Consider the following 19355-nt stretch of genomic DNA (forward strand, 5'->3'; position numbering starts at 1 on the left):
GCTTTATAACCTACTGAGCCACGTAGGCACCCTTGAATATTATTATATATTTGTATCGGTGGTTGATCTTTTGGCTTATTTTTATAGGGCAGTTTTATTTTTCATCTCGTTTATGAGTTTGGATCTTTTAATTTCAGAGAAGAAATATTAGAATTTTAGTAAATTACCTCATTACCTCATTACCTCATTACCTCATTAACTAGCCCCTCCTTTATTATTTTTTCTCTTCTTTTTTTGACATCACTATTATAGTGTTATTCCTTTTCAAAATATCTTCTGGTTTGGTTTGCTTTGGTTTTCCCCTTGTTCAGGCTGGGTATGGTAAATTGTAGAAAGAAATAAAACTGGAAGATTAATTAATTTACATTTATTAATAAAAAACTTTATAATTAACCATATCTCCATTACACCAACATATAAGATCATAAACTTTTAATGTTTGTAATAAGGTAATAAAAGAACATTAGCTATATGAAGTAAAATGTTTTTATATTTTGTAAATCCCCTAAAATGAGATTTAGTATTAATTAGTATTTCAACCCAAATCCATGCTTAATAATGACAAACTACAGACTTTAATAAAATTAGGAAAAAATTTAATATTAAATGTAAAAAAGTTAATTCAAATTTATTGGACTCTTTTCAAGGGCACTGCACTGATAATTTTAATTTTTTAACCTTCATATTCTACTTTTTCGTATTTCTGTGTGGATATTTTAATTCCTTTTTGAGCAGTAGAAATACTTCAACCCAACTTTGGGAAGTAATAATAATTAGCAAGTCTAAATCTTAGAATCTAATAAAGAAAAGTGAAAGAGACATGAGTAAATATTTCAATAACATTAGTTTCCTAGAATTATGAATCACTTTATCATGATTTATACTTATATTCAGAGAATGGAATGTATTGCTTACTGCCATCTCCAAGATGTTGAGAAGTATGCAAAAGATGGTCAGATACCATCAAAGATGCAATATTTGGAAATATAGTAATACGTTGTTTTAGAATAATTACTGAATAACACTTCATAAAAAGATGGACAATATTTTTACATCCTTTCAATTTAAGGGGTAAATTTTAAATAATAAGTTTGAGAGTTGATACTGGCACACTTAGTTAAAATCAACCTCATAAATGTGTTGGTTCATTTTTTTGTTACTATTTGATGTCACTAGTTTTCTATCTTAAAAAGACAAAAGGATAAACCTAAAATAAAGTGGTTAAGATTTACAAATTTGACCAGCAGTAGTATTTATTACTCTATTTATGTTTTATAAGTTTTGCTTGACCATTTGAATACTAACTCAGGTAAATCGAATTTTAAATTTATCTTGAATGATACTAAATATGACAAAATCAAAGCCGGTGTAAGCACTCTGGAACATACCAAATAAAGCTTTTTTTTTTTAATTGAAAGTTATATCCATTGATTTCCTGGCTCAGACAAGAAGTAATAAGTTTGCCAATTTTTTTTTTAAGATTTTATTTATTTGTTTGACAGATAGAGATCACAAGTAGGTGGAGAAACAGGCAGGGGGAGGGAGACAGGCTCCCCATTGAGCAGAGAGCCCAATGCAGGGTTCGATCCTGGGACCCGGAGAAAATGACCTGAGTGGAAAGCAGATGCTTTAACTCACTGAGCCACCTAGGTGCCCCAGGATTGCCAATTTTAAAACAAAACCTTAAAATAAGCTACCTTTATACAATCCTTATATTTTCCAAGTTACTTCCAAGTACATTATCTTCTCTGATTTTCTTATCAACTCCATGAATTAGGAAAGACCAAAATTATTGGTTTCTTTTCTTTGTTCCATGAGAAATTGACCCCAGCTGACATAGCCAGCAATCTTACGGTATTCTCCCCTTAATCCCACAAAGTATGAAATGTAGTATGCTACTAACTTACTCTGTATTATATGTTAACAATTTGATGTCCCACATCCGCTAGAAAAGAGCTTTCCCATAGCCCCTTAAATCTCAAAATATTTGTGATTGCCTTTCCATTATTGATAATACTAGTCCTGCTCCCCTGTATGGAATAAATAGTATCCTCCTTTTTTTTTTTTTTTTTGAAAGAGAGGAGATCACTCAAGCCAGGGGGAGAGGCAGAAGCAGAGGAAGGAGCAGACTCCCCAGTGAGCAGGGCTCATGACCTGAGCCAAAGGCAGACACTTAACTGACTGAACCACTTAGGTGCCCCAAATAAATGGTTTCATAAGGAGCAGGTCAATGAACTAGTTCTCCCAAGTGTCATAATTAAATTTGTTCTCAGTTCTCTAATTGATTTTCTATCCCAGTGTGTGGTAGATACTGATAAACGTTAATTACAAAAGGAATAGCGAAATATCCTTATTTAGTATGCATTGTATAACACATATATTATGGTTTATATTCACACACACATACACACACATACACACACATGCATATCTTTTCTCTTCTTTGACTTCTAAACCTGATGTTTCATTTTTTAAAAGTGGCTCTTGGTGGGAATGGAAGAGGAAGGGCTACAGCTACGTCAATACATCAGAGCCAGGGTATATTTTGGCTGGAAAAGTTTTGAGAAAAACAAAAGGAAATAATTTGCCTCTTTTTTTTTGTTTGTTTGTTTTTTAAGGAGGAGTTAAGAAAAGAGGGTGAGATTAAAGTGGACCGTGATCCTCTCACTGACTTCTCACAGCAGGGACATGAGGAGGCAGAGTGGTGATGAAAACCTATAATTCAATCTGTCACAATATGGTGAGCATTCTCAGATTTACATGTTGAAGAAAAATAAGTTGTGAATAGTTGTGAAAACAATGTGGTAAATCAAGAAACTAAAAGCAGATGTGACATTGGGAGAATGGAAGTCATGAGTACTGTTTCCAAGAAAGACCACCACCATTGACTAACTGGTTCAGTAATGGCCAGTGGTGTTTAAAGGTGTGAGGAGGATAGGCCTGAGAACCTACGGGAAAAAGATAGGGTAGAAACTTAGAAACATTGCTAAGAGAACATTTCAGTGAGTGAACATGGATCAAAGAAAAAGTGAATTAGAGAAATACTTCTAGAAAATGAAAAATAGACATAAAATACTATATCAGAAAGAAAGCCTGCAGAATTTCAGATTTAGCAAAGAATTTTAATCGTCACCATCATCTCTTGGAAGATCCAATTTTACATTTTTGTTATTTGGAGGGATGATAGTTACCTCACATAGAATGACAAATCTGTTTTAGCTCTTACTCTCTCCATGTTTCTGTGATTTTTAAACGTAATGGCCAAAGTAAAGTATTTTAATCGCAGCTACTGCTTAGCTTGCTTAGGCTGCTTACTGCCCAGTGCGACGGGACCACTTATCCCTTACCCATCAATACACAGTCGGCGCTTGCCTCTCTGATTCTAAATGTAAATATGAAGTCAAACCACAGGGACTCCTGGGTGGCTCAGCTTTGCCTTCGGCTCAGGTCATGATCCCAGAGTCCTGGGATTGAGCCCCTCATGGGGCTCCCTCTCCTGCAGGGAGCCTGCTTCTCTCCCTCTCCAACTCCCCCTGCTCCTGTTCTCTCTCTCGCTGTGTCTCTCTGTGTCAAATAAATAAATAAAGTCTTTAAAAAAAAAAAAAAAAAGGAAATCAAACCACATAATAAATGGTGTGATCTTGGGAAAAGCAATGGATTGAGAGTCCTAAGATCCTCATTCAGGTTATATATACCTAGCTGGATGACATGATTCAAATCAGTCAGCCTCTCTGAATCCCATTTGCTTAGTAGCAAAATGATGATAATAATATTTACCTTGCAAACCTTACACAGTTGTCTGAGTTAATCAAAGAATATTTCGTAAAATTTCAAGTTTTATAGAAATGTGTATTATTATTTAGGATATTAATGCATCCATAAGATAATTCTGTTGCAGTGTACATGGTTTTTAATAGTTTTTAAGAACGGTCTGGCATACTGCTCGTGTAAGCAACAGTTCCAAGCTAGAAGTATTTAATAATTAAGCTATTTTTTGGTTAAATGGATAGACAAAATGTTACCATCTATGAAAAATACTTTTAAATTTATACTGATTTATTATTCTATATATTAGATTTTAAAATCCCAGTGGTCCCCAGTCTCCTTAATACTCTTTTTAAAAGGTTTTTATTTTCCCAGCATTGATTCTCAGTTATGATAGAGAATACCAACAATTTATAAGCTGCAGTGGGTTGCCAGTTTGAGTTACAGAGAAGTAATGTAGAGAGCAGAGGTATTCTGTTTCAAGAGCTCTTACCCAGGCAGTCTCCTTTACAGTTCATTGTCCTTTTTAGGACCTACAGATGTAGGAACGCTCTGGGAATCTCAGCCCTCTTCCCTTCTTCATCCTCACTGATACTGCTTCAACAGTTCCTGTGGCTTAAAAAATTTGTATTATGCAGAAGTTTTCCAGGTTTAGATCCTCAGTCCTGAATTTCCCATGACCTCTAGACTTAGACACCAAATGACTCTGCACCATCGTTGCATATCCAGTCTGTATCTCCAGATCAACTTCTCAGGGTTCTATCTAAAATTGTTTCTCTCCAGGTTTCCCCTCTTTTTCCAATGGTGCCACTAAACCCTTGGTTGCTTAAGTCAAAAATATGGGTGTCATTCATGACCCTTTCCTTTCCCTCTCATCCTCATTCAATCTGTCAGCAAGTCCTACTGATTCTACTGTAATGTATATCCCTTATCATGCCCTATAAAATGCTATCTGATCGGATCCGTGGCCACTATTTTAAACTCATCTGTGTAGAAGAGACCTTTTTACTTGTCACTCTTCACAGCACAAAGCACTCTTGGAAATGGTATTTCTATGTATGTGGGGTCTTTTAATTGTCTCTCTTCCCTATTAGAAAAGCACTTGTCCAGTTTTATTCTCAGGTCCATACCTACAAGGCTGTCTGGCACTTTAATTCTTGAGAATGAATTAATTCATAGGCTTTATATGAATCTATCAGTGGAAACAGGCTTGGGATCCATGGGAATCAGATTAACAGCTGCACATGAACATCAGTGTGCTAAGTGTGATTTCATAAATGCATTCTTTGTTCACGAAGTACAATCTTGGCATTCCTTTTGAATACAGAGAGCCAAAAATATCATATTGATTCAAAGATATAATTCTACCTGTTTTCAACTCCAGGTAATTCTATAAAAAAGAAAGCTCTCAAAAACTGAGAAAGGGGAAGTGATTTTTGTTTTTGTTTGAATTATTCATCTCTCCAACTTCCATCCCTACTTCCTGAAGGCTTATACTTAGGAACATTCTTCGTCTTTCCCCTCATAGTCAAAAATGGTGTTTAGATTTAGTGGTAGTGACCATCAGAAGTAATATAATGCCAAATCCTTTCAAACTGTGTGGTAGCTAAAGCACATAAAAATGCATCATGGTGGGGAAAAAATGTCACGGTGGTAAATCTGTTTTCCAGCTCTTCATATCTCTTGTTTGCCCTAACAGCCTTTCAGACGATAGCCATAATAAATTAACTTCGTGGGGTGGATTTACATATCTCTTACCAGAAAAGTAGTGTCTGCTTCAGATCTTTAAGTTGTATTTGAAATATTTAAATGAACCCAAATAATAACCTTCAGAGTTGTCTGGACATGACTGATAATGAATTTTATAGTCTACTATAGTGTTCATTTGCTTGGACTTGCCATAAATTAATGATCAGTAAATGTATGAAATGTGGTATGGTAAAATCTCTGGTTCCTCTCTTCTGAATTTATTTGAGCAATTACTGAAGTATGTCCCATTGTTTTCGATCAAATTTAATCCCCTAATCATGGAGCTTGTACCTCCTCCCATATTCGATGTTGGTTGATTGTACCTTTTTTATCCAGTCTCTCAAGCTAGAAGATACATTTCTAAATGCCCAGCTTTCCTTCATTTCAAATATCTATTGGATTACCATATCCTCTCGGTTATACTTACAAAATATCTCTGGCATCTGTCCCTTTTTCTCCACCACTGTGACTTCTTTGAAAGATTGACCCATTCTAGTCTCATGGAGGTGTACTGACCTGGTTTTCTGACTGCTCCACACCTTCCCTATAAAGCCATAGAGGGTTCAACTCAGAATCATGTCCCTGAGAGGCAGTGAGGTTTGGGAATGGTAGGTTGGAGAGATGCTATGTTGAGCATCTTCAAAAAGAGTATAAGTGATGATACCAGACAGGCAGGGTTTCAGATCCTGTCTCTGCCTCTACCAGTGGTATCATCTCAGGCAGGTTTGTTTCTGGAACTTAATTTAACTATATTTGATTTTGAGATAATAATTCACACTTCATAGGGTTATTGTGAAAATCACATAAGATCATATTACTAAAAGGTATTTCCTGCCATGTGTTGGATGCTCACCAGACGTTAGTTCTCTTCTTGCATTCCCCTACCACTCTCGGCACCGTTGTCTATTACCCAGGACACACTTGCAGAAACCCTGCTTGCTTTCCTAGTCTTCTCGTACTGATGTCTTTGGAATAGCAAGGATTTCCTTTTGTCTCTATACAAGGATAAGAGAACTTGAAAAAGACCCTATTCTGTCTAAGGGAACCTGTTTCTTTCTATGCTTCTGAAAATCTTTATTATATAATAGCTGGAACCTATTTCCCTTCATGCTGTTTTCTTGCTTTGATATACATCAATGGCCCTCGCCAGGTGAGAAACAAAAATACAGATTTTTTTAGCCTTCTCACCCTGACCCTTGCAAATTTTTCCAGACTCAGTTCTGACACTCGTTCTTTTCAGCTGCTTGGCTTTCTCATAAAGTTTGTACCCACTCCGTTGTACCCACACGACCAGTCTCTCCAATTAGAATGACTCTCCCCACTTGCTGCTTATCTGTCCAGAGAATGCCTGATTGTTTCAGATAAAGTCCCTTGTAAAGCTTTGTCAGCCTTGGCCTCCTCTTGATCTGTTTTTCTCAGCTTGGTATTCCCCTTGCACTTGGTTATGTGTCTATAAGCATGTATCGTGCCATATCGGTACTGTGTATATATGCTATTTGTCTTACCCACTATCAAATCAATTCCTTGAATGGACGGACGACAGTGCCACAGCACCTACAATATGATTGAAGGTCCATAAATAATGAATGGCTAATGGAGGGTGTTATTATCATTATTCCTATTACCCAATTTAAAAATTTATTTCCAAGATTTTATTTGTCAGACTACACTACCATCTTGTACTCTATATCATAGACAAATATGATTTTTATGTAAAGCTATTTTCATGTAATTCTGACATCAAGATTTAAAAGCCTAAACAAATTCTCTAGTATGTGTGCTTTTCTCATGTGCATGGAAATCATGTTCTGCAATTGAGATTTTAAGTTCAGAAATTTCAAAGCCCTGTTTTAAAAAAAATCCAAGTCCTTAGTAAAAATTATTCATATTTTAGCCAGTTTATTTAAATAAATTGGAAAACAATGGAGCGTAATTTCACCAACCTTCAAAATAAGTTCTCACCGTTTATCCCCAAATTTCTTTCACATTAGAAATCGGTGCCAAAAAATTTATCTACCATGATAGCCTTCAGAGAAACTCCTTCCTTGGAGAAGGATGAGGAGATGTGGGAATAACCAGCATCCAGCTCTTGTACCGCATTTAGGATCAGTACAGCCAGACCGAAAGCAACCACATCCACATCCACAACCACAATCTCTATCTTTCTCTCCTAGGATAAGGTAATGAATTTCTGTGGTTCCCTGCCTTGGGTCTTCATCACTAAGGGAAAGGTCAGAGAAAGCAGAGCATTTGAACATCTAGCCAGCAAGTCTACCCTACTGTAGACCTAGACCAGAAGTTTTGAAGATTTCTATAATTTTATCTGGGGATATGGATCTCCAATCATGTGGAAAATTGTACTGTCTCTTCCCATGTATGCCATGTGTTTATATTATTTGCATTATTTTAAGATTTTTTTTAATTATTTCCCATCTCCTAAGAAATCTGGTAGGTTATCTATGTCTTTACATTCTTTGTTTGCATATGAGAATTTTTCAAGAACCCACTTTGAAAAATAGCTGACAAAGTGGGGAACTTGTACTTCCTGACAGATCATGAGTTGAGAGTGTCTTTCAAGTTTGATTAGTTAAGCATCAAAATATATTAATTTCATGCCTGGGGAAAAATAGTATCATTAGCCCCTTTTCATTACTTTAAAAGGAATTTTCTAACAAATCCAATTTAGGTATAAATACAACTTTTTAAAAAGATTTTATTTATTTATTTAAGAGAGAGAAAGAACAGGAATAGAGGGGAAGAGCAGAGGCAGCAGGAGAAGCAGACCCCCACAGAGCAGGGATCCTGATGCTGGGCTCTGGGCTTGATGCAGGGCTCCATTCCAGGACCCCGGGACCATGACCTGAGCTGAAGGGAGGTGCTTAAAGGACTGAGCCACCCAAGGGCCCCCAAAATACAACTCTTAATTGTCTATAACAATGGGGAATAGAAAATTGAAACCTATAGATAATACAAAATTTTATTTTAGAGCACATTAAACCTTTATTCCCAATGAGCTTCTTAACATTGCTCAGAGTTGAGAATTAATTAGTGTGGATTCTGTCTTTTTGTATTTGACACCTCACCCATGAAGGATAGGTTAATAGGTAGTAAATTAGGCACTCAGTAGAGAGTAGCCAGAAAAGATTGAAATCAGAAACCAAAGGACTTAAATCAACCACAGAATTTATATCTAGCCCTTAAAATTTTAAAATAAAATAAATCTTTGTTTTGGTTTTATTGTATCAGTGGACATTCTGAGAACTAAATACAAAACATTTTGAGTGTGTGGATTTTCTAGAAAAGATTACCTCTTATCATTCAAAGGTATAGATTAATATCTTTGATTCAACTTTCTGAATCAAACAGTGAAATAACTATTTCCTACTGTCTCAGGTCCATTCCTTCCTGAGCAACAAAACAGAGAAAAAGAAAAAGAAACTTTCTCTGCTTCCCTTCTCGATTTTCCAAGTGCTTTTCTTCAACAGAAAACCATTGTAGATGGGGTTCCATTCCGAAGTGGTTTTTTATTTGTGGTATAAAGTCAGCATGCAAAAGAAAAAATAAATAAAAAGTAAGATCTATGCAGATAGTATCTTTGCTTCTGGCCCTTCCTTTAAAAAGCCTCACCGCTCAGCCAGCCAGTACCCTCCAACAAAGTCCCAACCACAGAGACTTTCCTCCCGGACTCACCAACGCTTCCTACTGCCTATTGGACATCTTTAGTTTGGTCTCTCAACTCTGACAATTTGGTTGGGTGATTTCATGAGAATTAGCCACAAATCTCTGAAGGGATATTTGTTTTCACTTACTATCATTTGAGGGTAAGTCATATTCTGTATCTGTATGTAATATGCAGAATCTGAAATTCAGCACTGAAATTATCAAATGAAGCATAAGTGACATGTTGAATGTACCTAAAAAAAAAAAAAAATCATCTTCCTTCATAAGCTAAAATCCAAAGCCTCCAAAGCTGGCATGGAAATAGGGGAATCTTGCTCTCATGAGAAGGCATGCAGACCCATACCCTTCACAGTCATGTTCCTGGGCCTTCCCGTTTCTTTAGAGAACTCTTGATTCCATTTCCTCATCCACACTGGCTTGAGTGGAATTAAGCAGTGCATCAGGGTTTGCACACTTGCCTTCCATTCTCCAAACATGTAATTACTACTGTGTGTTGCTTCAAGGAAGCCAGTCCCTCTTGTAAGATACACCATTATACTCACAGAGAAAATACTTAAGTCTTCCTTTGAAAAGAGAATCATTTACTTAAATTGTGAAGATAGTGTTGGAGACTGTGCTTTTAAATCAAAGGTGTATGCAATTTGTGAATACTTCATAAATTACTGGTATCCTCACTTAAACCCAATAATAAACATTTTTGACAGAAGTGTAAATATGATCTCAGTGAGAAGATAAACTATTCCTTGTTTAAAATTTGTAGCTCCAAGATAGTATTTAGTCTAACATATATCCCCTAATTTAAGTACACTTAACTTTTAATCTTATTTACAAAATAAATTGAGTCATATTATAAGATTTTAAAATGAGTTTTAAATTTTAAAGGGAAAATAATTTGGCAGAGCATACTTTAAAAAAATTTCCCTGGTCATTTAAATATTTAATGTAGATACAAGTTTTTCGTAGTGTATTGGTTACTCTAGAATACTATTCTAGAGGGATTCTAAGCCCCTTGAAATCATGTGCAGAAATGTACATGTCTGCATATTAAATTTTTGAGGAATAAATAAAATTGCTTATTTCAGAACCATAGCATAAGGTAAAATCCATTTATTTTGTGTAAATTCCTCTATGTGTGCAGGTTTTTAAATAGTAAAAAATACCCACGTGTATGGACACACTGAAATGTATCAGAGTCCATCAGCATATGCCCATAGGAATATTTTCAGAGAAGCAGGAATATTCTTGGTCACAAGATAAATGATATGTTTTACAATGATAAAACTTTATTATTCATTAGCTCATTTTATTATGCTCTGGTTTATCTTCATAAAAATATTAATTTCCCATGACTTCTTTTGTTCACTTTATGGAAAGAAATTCTTTTGGAGGAACCAAATATCTTGAAATTAATAATAGCAAAGTAGATTTGAGAGGCCCTATTTAATGAGTATTTGTGATCTCTCATGACATTTTAGTTGCTTTATTTTAAAATACAGAAAAACATTTATAAAAAATAAAAAATTAATTTAAAAATACAGAAAAACATTTTGGATGTTTAAAAAGTGAATGTGCAGTGGAGAGCTACGAACGTGAGCCTCTGCATTACATTGCCACCTATGTCTTTTTTTTTTTTTTTTTTTTTTTGCCACCTATGTCTTGAGCCAGTAGACTGATGGACTTTCTCCAGATAATTTGTATGAAGTCTGGGACCAAAAACGGCCATCACTTAACAAAAATGCTTTTCCATAGTTCTTTTTTCAGATCAATGCTTATGGCACATTTAAAGTAGAAATGGGTCTTAAATATTGCATATAAATGTAAGATACAGTTCCACAAAAGAAAGGACTGTCTCACCCAGTGCAGTATTCTCGGAGTCTGACATTCAATCAATAATTGACAAATGAAGAGACAATTACTTGGACAGTATATACAGTAAATCAATAGTTATTCTTCTGATTCCTGCAAGTAGTAGGTGCATCTTGTGACTGAAGAATAACCGGAATAGCTAGATGTTCTTGTATGTATGAGAGGAATTTGCTATTACGATGGACAAATATCATGGTACAGAAAAGTGACAATCTAGTTGGAGTGCACAAGTATTTTGGCCTACAAAATACACAACAGTGATAAAAATATTCATAACTAAGTTTTATAGGTCCTCATACATTAAAGGATATTAAGAAAATTACATAAACAAAGCAAGGGAGCATCCTTTTAATATCTAACAGGCACACTCGAAATTATTTAATAATTTAGAGAATGGGATTTGTTAAATTCAGTGCTATTGATGAAAAGTCCAGACTCAGTGACATCTTAACTTGTAGATGATTTTCTAACACAAAAATAATTTCCGTCCTGGAGAAAAATATACCCAAGTATAATAGATTGTTATCCCATTGGACATTAATCATTGTTGAATCTTACCTAGATCTTGTTACTAATAATGCTTCAAAATGCTTATAAATGCCCAGATCCTCAAAATGCTTGGAGTCTGCCTTGCTATCTGATTGGTTTATCCATTGGTTACTGGGTTGAATAAAATCTTTGACCCATATTTAACTTATATTTGTAAATAAGCCATATTGTTAACTTTTTAAAAATTGTATTTGTACTATGGATTATTGTACTCTTCACCACCCCATGAAGTAGATACTAAAATCATCCCCATGCACTGTTATTACTAATAATATGATAGGTACTACTACCACTCTTGTAGGGAAACTGAGAATTAGGGAGGTGAAGAGGCTTGCCCAAGGTCATACAGTCAGTAAGGATTGCAGACTCTAATGCTGCAAGCCTGTGCTCTTAACCACTGCACTGTGACACCTGCCTAGAGGCTAGAAGAAAGCTCACACTGAATAAACAAGCTAAAAGCCACATCTTAGGTGAATCTGAAAAGTGTTGTTAAAGGCAAAGTGAATTTATGAAAGTACTTCCTTCATTAAGCAAATGTGATGATAGATATAATTAATAATATATGTAAAGTATAATATGTATGATATATACATGCAGGTACATAAATGCACAGAAATACTCTTTCTTAGAAGAAATGATCATCATAGTGCATATTCTGCAACTGAAGTCATAATAGAGGCAAAAATCTTTGTCTCTTTCACCGAGTCAAGCTAACCCATTTTCAGATCACCCCAGGGTTTCACATTTGATGTTTACATTTGATGTTGAATTCACATTATAACAAAATAATGATATTTGAAGTTATATTTGAAATATTCAAAACTTGTATCAAAATCTCAGGTATGAAAAGCCTTTGGATGGTGGAAGAATAGAGAAAATATTTGCAAGGTTTTGTTTTCTTTGTTTGCTGTTTTGTTTGTTTTTGTCTTCAATTTGGCGAACTTCAGACTTGTGTAACAGGGTTTAAGTGTCTTGAAATCACCATTTTCTTACCTGAAGTTTCTTCTTTAAGGTGTGAGAGTCTGAGTCAACAACACCTTTTCTTTGGCTGTTAAGGAAAGGCCATGTATGAGAGATTTTTGCATCTTGTTTAAACTGAAGTTGCAAAGGGTAGCGCTCAGTTTGTCTTTGTCTGCTGTGTTCTTCATCCTGGTTAGAAAATTGCCATTGTTTCCACTAGTGGACTCTGCTTCCTCGAGAATCGTTTTTAAGTCAAAGCATACAGCGTGAACAGGCTTATGCCTCTTTTAAGTCCCTAGAATGTTCCCAAATTGAAACTAGGAAAAATAAAATTAAAAGCCTTAGCTGTTTGCCTCTTAATGCCATTTCCCGAATGTAGCCCCTGAGCCGACTATATCAAAACTACCTAATCTATCTGTTTAAAAGAAAAATGTATATTTCTTGGCCTTGTTCCTGACCTATTGGATCAGAACCTCTGAGCTGGAAACAAGGAGACAGTATTTCAATAAGCAAAGCAGATAACCCTTGCACTCTATAAAGCACTTTTTAAAAAAGCCCTCTATATGTTTTTCTACAACTTAGACATGTACACAGATTCTTAACTTTTTACTCTGAAAAAAACATGTACTTACATTTTAAATAAGTAACTTAGGAATCAGAGTTCCCATGCTAAATTCTAATTAATTATAAATGAAAGTTAAAAAAAATAAAATAAAGGAAAGTTATTTTGTTCCATCCACAAAATATACATAGATTGGGTGCTTAACTCAGGAGGATATTTTGTTTTATGTATGGCAAGAAACTGCATAGTAAAGATTGATGTTCTAACTGTTGCAAATTAGCTGATGATCATGTTCATAATTCAGTGGTTGTATTACTGGAACAGGTTGTATTTGGTTATAAAACCCAAAGTGGAAGTCCTCTAACCAGTAAACTACATGTGATATGTTATTGAATTTGTAAATTGGAACTGTAAGATGTATTTTTTGTGTGTGTGTGTGTAGATTGATGTATACATATATACACACATACAGGTATGCATAAGACATGTATATATGTGTCCGTACATGAGCACACACACACACACACACACACACACGATACACTGTTACTCTACCACATAACCAGATATGATGTTTTCCCAAGTTAAACAATCTATCTGTGCCCAATTTATACAGTGATTTATTATCTATCTCAAAAAGTTAGGAAGTCTGTGGACCACGTTTATAAAGCAATTAGCAATATTCTCAGCTATTTATTTTTCAATTTTCTTCCTTCCAGGACTGATTCGAGAAGTATTATTCTCATCATAAAGACTAAATGTCATTTCCCAGTCCTTAAGTTGAAACCAAATTCCTTCGTACCATGAACTTCATCTATGATTGGATTTTACATTCTCCTAAAGAGATGCCCACATTAGAAATAAATTGAACCATTAGTTGGATCCATTTTGATTCCTTGTGATTAAATCATTCCCAAAGCATTTATTAAGCTGTCTGTCCCCTCTGGGAATGCACCTTCTAAAACAAATGAGAAACATTCCTTAGGGCATTTTCAGACCTTTGCATTAGTTGTAGTATGCCAGTGCAAAGAATCGTAGCTTGATAGTTTTATGGTCACAAGTGCTAAGTTTACAAAATGAACACCATCACTGCTTGTCCTGATTGTTCTCCAGGATTCTACCCAGCAGAAAAGGAAAGTCTCTCATTCCCCTCACTATCAGCAGAGCAGTCCACATTCACTGTCCGCCAGTGGATAATACTGCCCAGTGGGTCAGATGGATTCCATACTCGTGCTTAGTTTCTTTTGGAAATCCTTGTGGTTCTGCGCAACCGGCTCACAGCTTCAGGAAGAAAGCAGTAATTGCAGTAATTCTGTTGTTCCCACAGAGAACTAAGATTGTGAGTTCACTCAATGCACTCATAAAAGTAGCATTAGCAAAAAGATTGTCTATCCCATTGAGATGATTTTAATAGGAGGAAGGCCATTTCCTCTTTTAGTTTTTGGGGATTTTTTGTGCTGAGTCACACAACAATGTGTCCTAATAAATAATAGTTTCTCAGAAGATTTTATTTGTTTTTCATATTAAGTCACTCAACTTTTATTTGGAAAAAAATTTTGGTATCCACAAGTGGTATTTTTTTTCTCCATAAAAACAAGTCATTTGTTTTGGATAATAGAAGTATTCACTAAGTGTCGAATTAAGATGAAGTTACAGAATTCCCTAATGCTTTTTTTTTTTCAGAATTCCTTAATACTTTAAATTTAATAAGTTTTCAACTTATTAATAAGTTGAACTAATTAATAAGTTTTCAACTTATTAAGGACTGATATTTATTGGTATGATAATATAGCCGGTCAAATTATAATTCCAAATTGTATTTGTAATGCCCCCATCTCTGAGAAGCTAACAGTACTGTATACAAGTAATTCATGATCATTTTGAACTCCAGTATCTATTCATTCCTACCCTTAGTTCTATAATTATAAATTATTGGTGATGATGTTTAACTTTGAATTATTAATATAGTATCATTACAACAAAATAATACTTGATAGATTATAGGGAAAGCCTTTCATACAATTAATATCAATGTATAAATAGCACCTTTTTTTTACTCTTTAGACTTTTTTTTTTCACTTAAAGTGTAATTAACATAGAGTGTTATATTAGTTTCAGTACACAATATAATGATTCAACAATTCTATACATTCCTCTACAAGAGAAGTGTATTCTTAAAACCCTTTATCTATTTCACCCATTCCCCAGCCACCTCTCCTCTGGTAACCACAAGTTTATTCTCTATATTTAAGAGTCTGGGTTTTTTAGTGTCTTTTTTTTTTCTCCTTTTTATTAGTTTGGATTTTTTTCCACATACGGGTGAAATCATATGGCGTTTGTCTTTCTCTGAGTTATTTCTTTTTTTTTTTCCTAAGATTTCATTTATTTATTTGACAGAGAGAGACACAGTGAGAGAGGGAACACAAGCGGGGGGAGTGGGAGAGGGAAAAGCAGGCTTCCTGCCAAGCAGGGAGCCTGATGCGGGGCTTGATCCCAGGTTCCTGGGATCATGACCTGAGCTGAAGGCAGAGGCTTTAACCCACTGAGCCACCCAGGCACCCTGACTGACTTATTTCACTTAGCATTATGCCCTCTAGTTCAATGCGTGCTGTCTCAAATGGTAAGATTTTATTTTTTTATGCCTGAGTAATATTCCATTGCATATGTGTATAAATATAGCACTTCTTTATTTGTCTACTGATGGATACCTGCGGTCTTCCATATCTTAGCTATTGTAAATAATACTACAGTAAGCATAGGGATGAATATATCTTTTTGAATTAGTGTTTTTGTTTTCTTTGGGTAATTACCCAGTAGTGGAATTACTGGATCTTATGGTAATTCTATTGTTAAGTTTTTAAGGAGCATCCATAGTGTTTTCCACAGTGGCTACTCCAGTTTGCATTCCTACCAACAATGTATGAGGATTCCTTTTTCTCCACATCCTCATCAACACCTGCTGTTTCTTGTATTTTTGATTTTAGCACCTTTTTTTTTTTAGTTGCAATATTAGCAATCCAATCAAACTGCCTTCTGTTGATAAAGAATCTGTTTATTAAAAAAAATTGACTGGGGTACCTGGGTGGCTCCTTCAGTTAAGCATCTGCCTTTAGCTCAGGTCATGATATCAAGGTCCTGGAATTGAGCCCTGTATCAGACTCCTTGCTCAGCAGAGAACCTGCTTCTCCCACTTTTCTCCCTCTGCTTGTTCTCCCTCACTTGCTCTCTCTCTCTCTCTCAAATAAATAAATCTTAAAAAAAAAAAAAAAAAAGAATTTGACCCACATGACCGAACAGGCTGTAAGTTCAAGGTCACACACAAAAAAGGCTCAGTTTTTCTCCATATTCTCAATTCTGCTTTCCTCTGGTAGCTTCATTTACAAACCTTCATTGTCTTTATAGAAATAGTCATAGTAATTCCAGGTCTATCGTTTGTTAGTTAGCAATACCAACAGAATAGAAAACCTGTTTTCTGGGAGTTCCAGCAAAATTACTGAGATTGACCATCATTGCAATTTTTTGATTAGCCAAAGTGAGGCATGTTCACAGTCTAGAAGCTAAGAATATATGTCTAGCCTTGCCGGAATCACAGGAGGAAGGAGTAAAGAGGAATAGTTCCCTAAAGAAAATCAGGTGTTCTTCCTGGAAGTGAGGATAATGAATCCTCCATAGAGAAAAATAGGGAACATTCTTCATAATTTAATAATGGAAATAGATGAGAAATTCGAGGGAAGACAGTTGCCTGGAGAGGGCATGGAATCCCTGTCCCCTCGTGCTATGCATCTAGTTGAATGTTCCTGAGTTACATTCTCTTCATTGTAAACCAGTGATCTAAAATATGACACACACACCTGTCTGCAGGAGAATTTTTTCATGATGAAAGGAGCAGTCCAGACTCACAATAGGATGAATCATTGAAAAATACATTAAAGATGTGCAAAGATTGTGCCAGTTGAGAAAAACATCAGTTAGTTAAAGAGGGAAATGGATTAGGGGCACCTGGGTGGCCCAGGTGGTTAAGCAGCTGTCTTCAGCTCAGGTCATGATCCCAGGGTCCTGGGATGAAGCCCTGTATCAGGTTGCCTGCTCAGTGGGGAGTCTGCTTCTCCCTCTCCCTCTCTGCTCCCCCTGTTTGTGCTCTCTTGCTCATGCTTTCCCTCTCAAATAAATGCATAAAATCTTAAAAATAAAGAGGGAAATGGATCAGACAATGGCTCCCAATGCTCAAAAGGATGAATTCTTCACGGATGGGTTTCCAAGAAATCAAGACAACCTTCAAGGTTGGACCAAGACCATGGATGGAAAGGCAGATTTATCTTTCATTCTGTTTTTTGACTGTAATAATGAGATCTGTATTGAACTATGTCTTAAGTGGGAAAGAGTAAAATAAGAGGGATAACAACAAAGAGGGCTTGGAAAAGAGAATTTGAACATATCTTCAGTCAATATAGCCAGTTATTGGCTTATATGAAGAAATGGGGAAAGTCAAGAAAAGAGATGCCTCTAAATCTGTCATTGAAGTTTTTGAAGTTGCAAAGATTTTTTTACAAAGAAGGTAAACTCTAAACCTGAAAGCATCCTTGAAATCATGCTTGAATATTGCCTTGATAGATGCTATGACAACCCCTTTTTAAGGCAATTTTAACCTTTCATAATTACACCTCAGTTAATGGCTGGAAATTATATAGTAAGACAAATTAAAATTTTTATCTTCAAATTCTTTTTTTTTTTTTGGTCACAGGAGTAGCAGCGAGTTCAGGTCTAACTTAATCTTAGCTATGGTGTACACAAAGCAAAGATATCAGCTAGTTCTTTGTTTTTATTCAAAAAGCATATCCTTTTATAGTTTGTGCCTTCTGTGAGTAAATCTCTAGCATGTGTGTATATCCCTTTAGTAATTACAGCACATTAGGATTAGGGATTCCCTACTTCCTCATTTTCTTGTAGGTTTTAAGTTTCCAGCCTGTGAAGTGAATTTGTGGACCAAATACCAGGGGAACCTTTTGTGTAGTCAGTTCTTGAAAAATATATTTGGTAAACAAAGTCATAAAGTGAATTCCTAGAAGTGTTTTAATATTGGGGGTTCTGGGTGACTCAGTGGGTTAAGTGGCTGCCTTCAGCTCAGATCATGATCTCAGGGTCCTGGGATCATGTTGCCTCCCGCTCCCTGCTCAGCGGGCAGTCTGCATCTCCCTCTCCCTCTGTGCCTCCCCCTGCTTGTGCTCTCGCTTTCTCTCAAATAAATAAATAAGTAAATGTTTAAAAAAAAATGTGTTCTAGTATTTATCAAATAACTGGCCGTTTCCTATCGAAAGGTAAGAAAACTTGGGCTTTGTTTTATTACAACTTACACTAAGTTGTGTGACAGGACATCTTCCTTGTTTCTGGGGATTGGGATGCAGTCACTGGGGGTTCAGAGCCTGGGAGAACTTTCAGCTTTATTCTGACATAAATCTGAGGGTAAGAGGCAAGGATCACATCTAATGACATGTATTCCTGTGCTCTCTTCCACCGTGTTACTAATGATTAAACAGACCTTAACAAAATTCCTAGCAGTGGAATCTTGTAATGCATGTACTGGGTTTATTTTAAAATGATTTGGTGAGTGTTTTAATAACACTTTATTAAGAGTTTTTTGGGTTTTTTTTTCTTAGGGTGGGTATGAAATAAAGAAATCTAATGGTTAAATTTCCCATCTGTGTTTCTTGAATACTTTTTTTCAGTGACTTAAGGATATTTAAAAAAACATTGCACTTTGGTCAGAAAAATAATAAACGTGTCTTAAAAGTGTTAAAAATGAATCTTAAAGACTTTAAATGCATCTTGATAAATTATTATTAGATTATTTGAAAGCATATTATATATTGGCTGACAATTTTCTAAATTCTTACCTCATACTCTCTTTTGGTAATACAACATATTTTTTAAATAAATGGTACTTAACCAATTACCCCGGATTAAGTTACATTGACTGTGTTTACCTCCTCCCTTGAGTTAAGGCAGATAAAATGTTGTTATTACTATGTCGTGGTTGAAGAATCTTTTTATCTTTTATCAAAAACAACTGTGCCATATTTCTATTTACTTCATATTTTTCTAGAATTCATTTTATCTGTGAGAATACTATCTGGAAATAATAACTGTGATTGTTGATTTCTTTCAGAAAGCAAAGGTATTTATTTTGAGATCTCTGGAAAGAAACCAGATTGAAGCCTCCAAAAAG

At 35.4% G+C, this 19355-nt stretch overlaps 1 pseudogene; it reads left to right on the plus strand.

Moving 5' to 3' along the window:
- The first annotated feature begins 16980 nt into the window (after positions 1–16980).
- LOC122910028 lies at positions 16981–17691 on the plus strand (annotated as a pseudogene).
- The last annotated feature ends 1664 nt before the right edge of the window (positions 17692–19355 follow it).

The sequence above is a fragment of the Neovison vison genome, chromosome 6 (genome assembly GCF_020171115.1).
Source record: "Neovison vison isolate M4711 chromosome 6, ASM_NN_V1, whole genome shotgun sequence".
NCBI classification, from domain to species: domain Eukaryota; kingdom Metazoa; phylum Chordata; class Mammalia; order Carnivora; family Mustelidae; genus Neogale; species Neogale vison.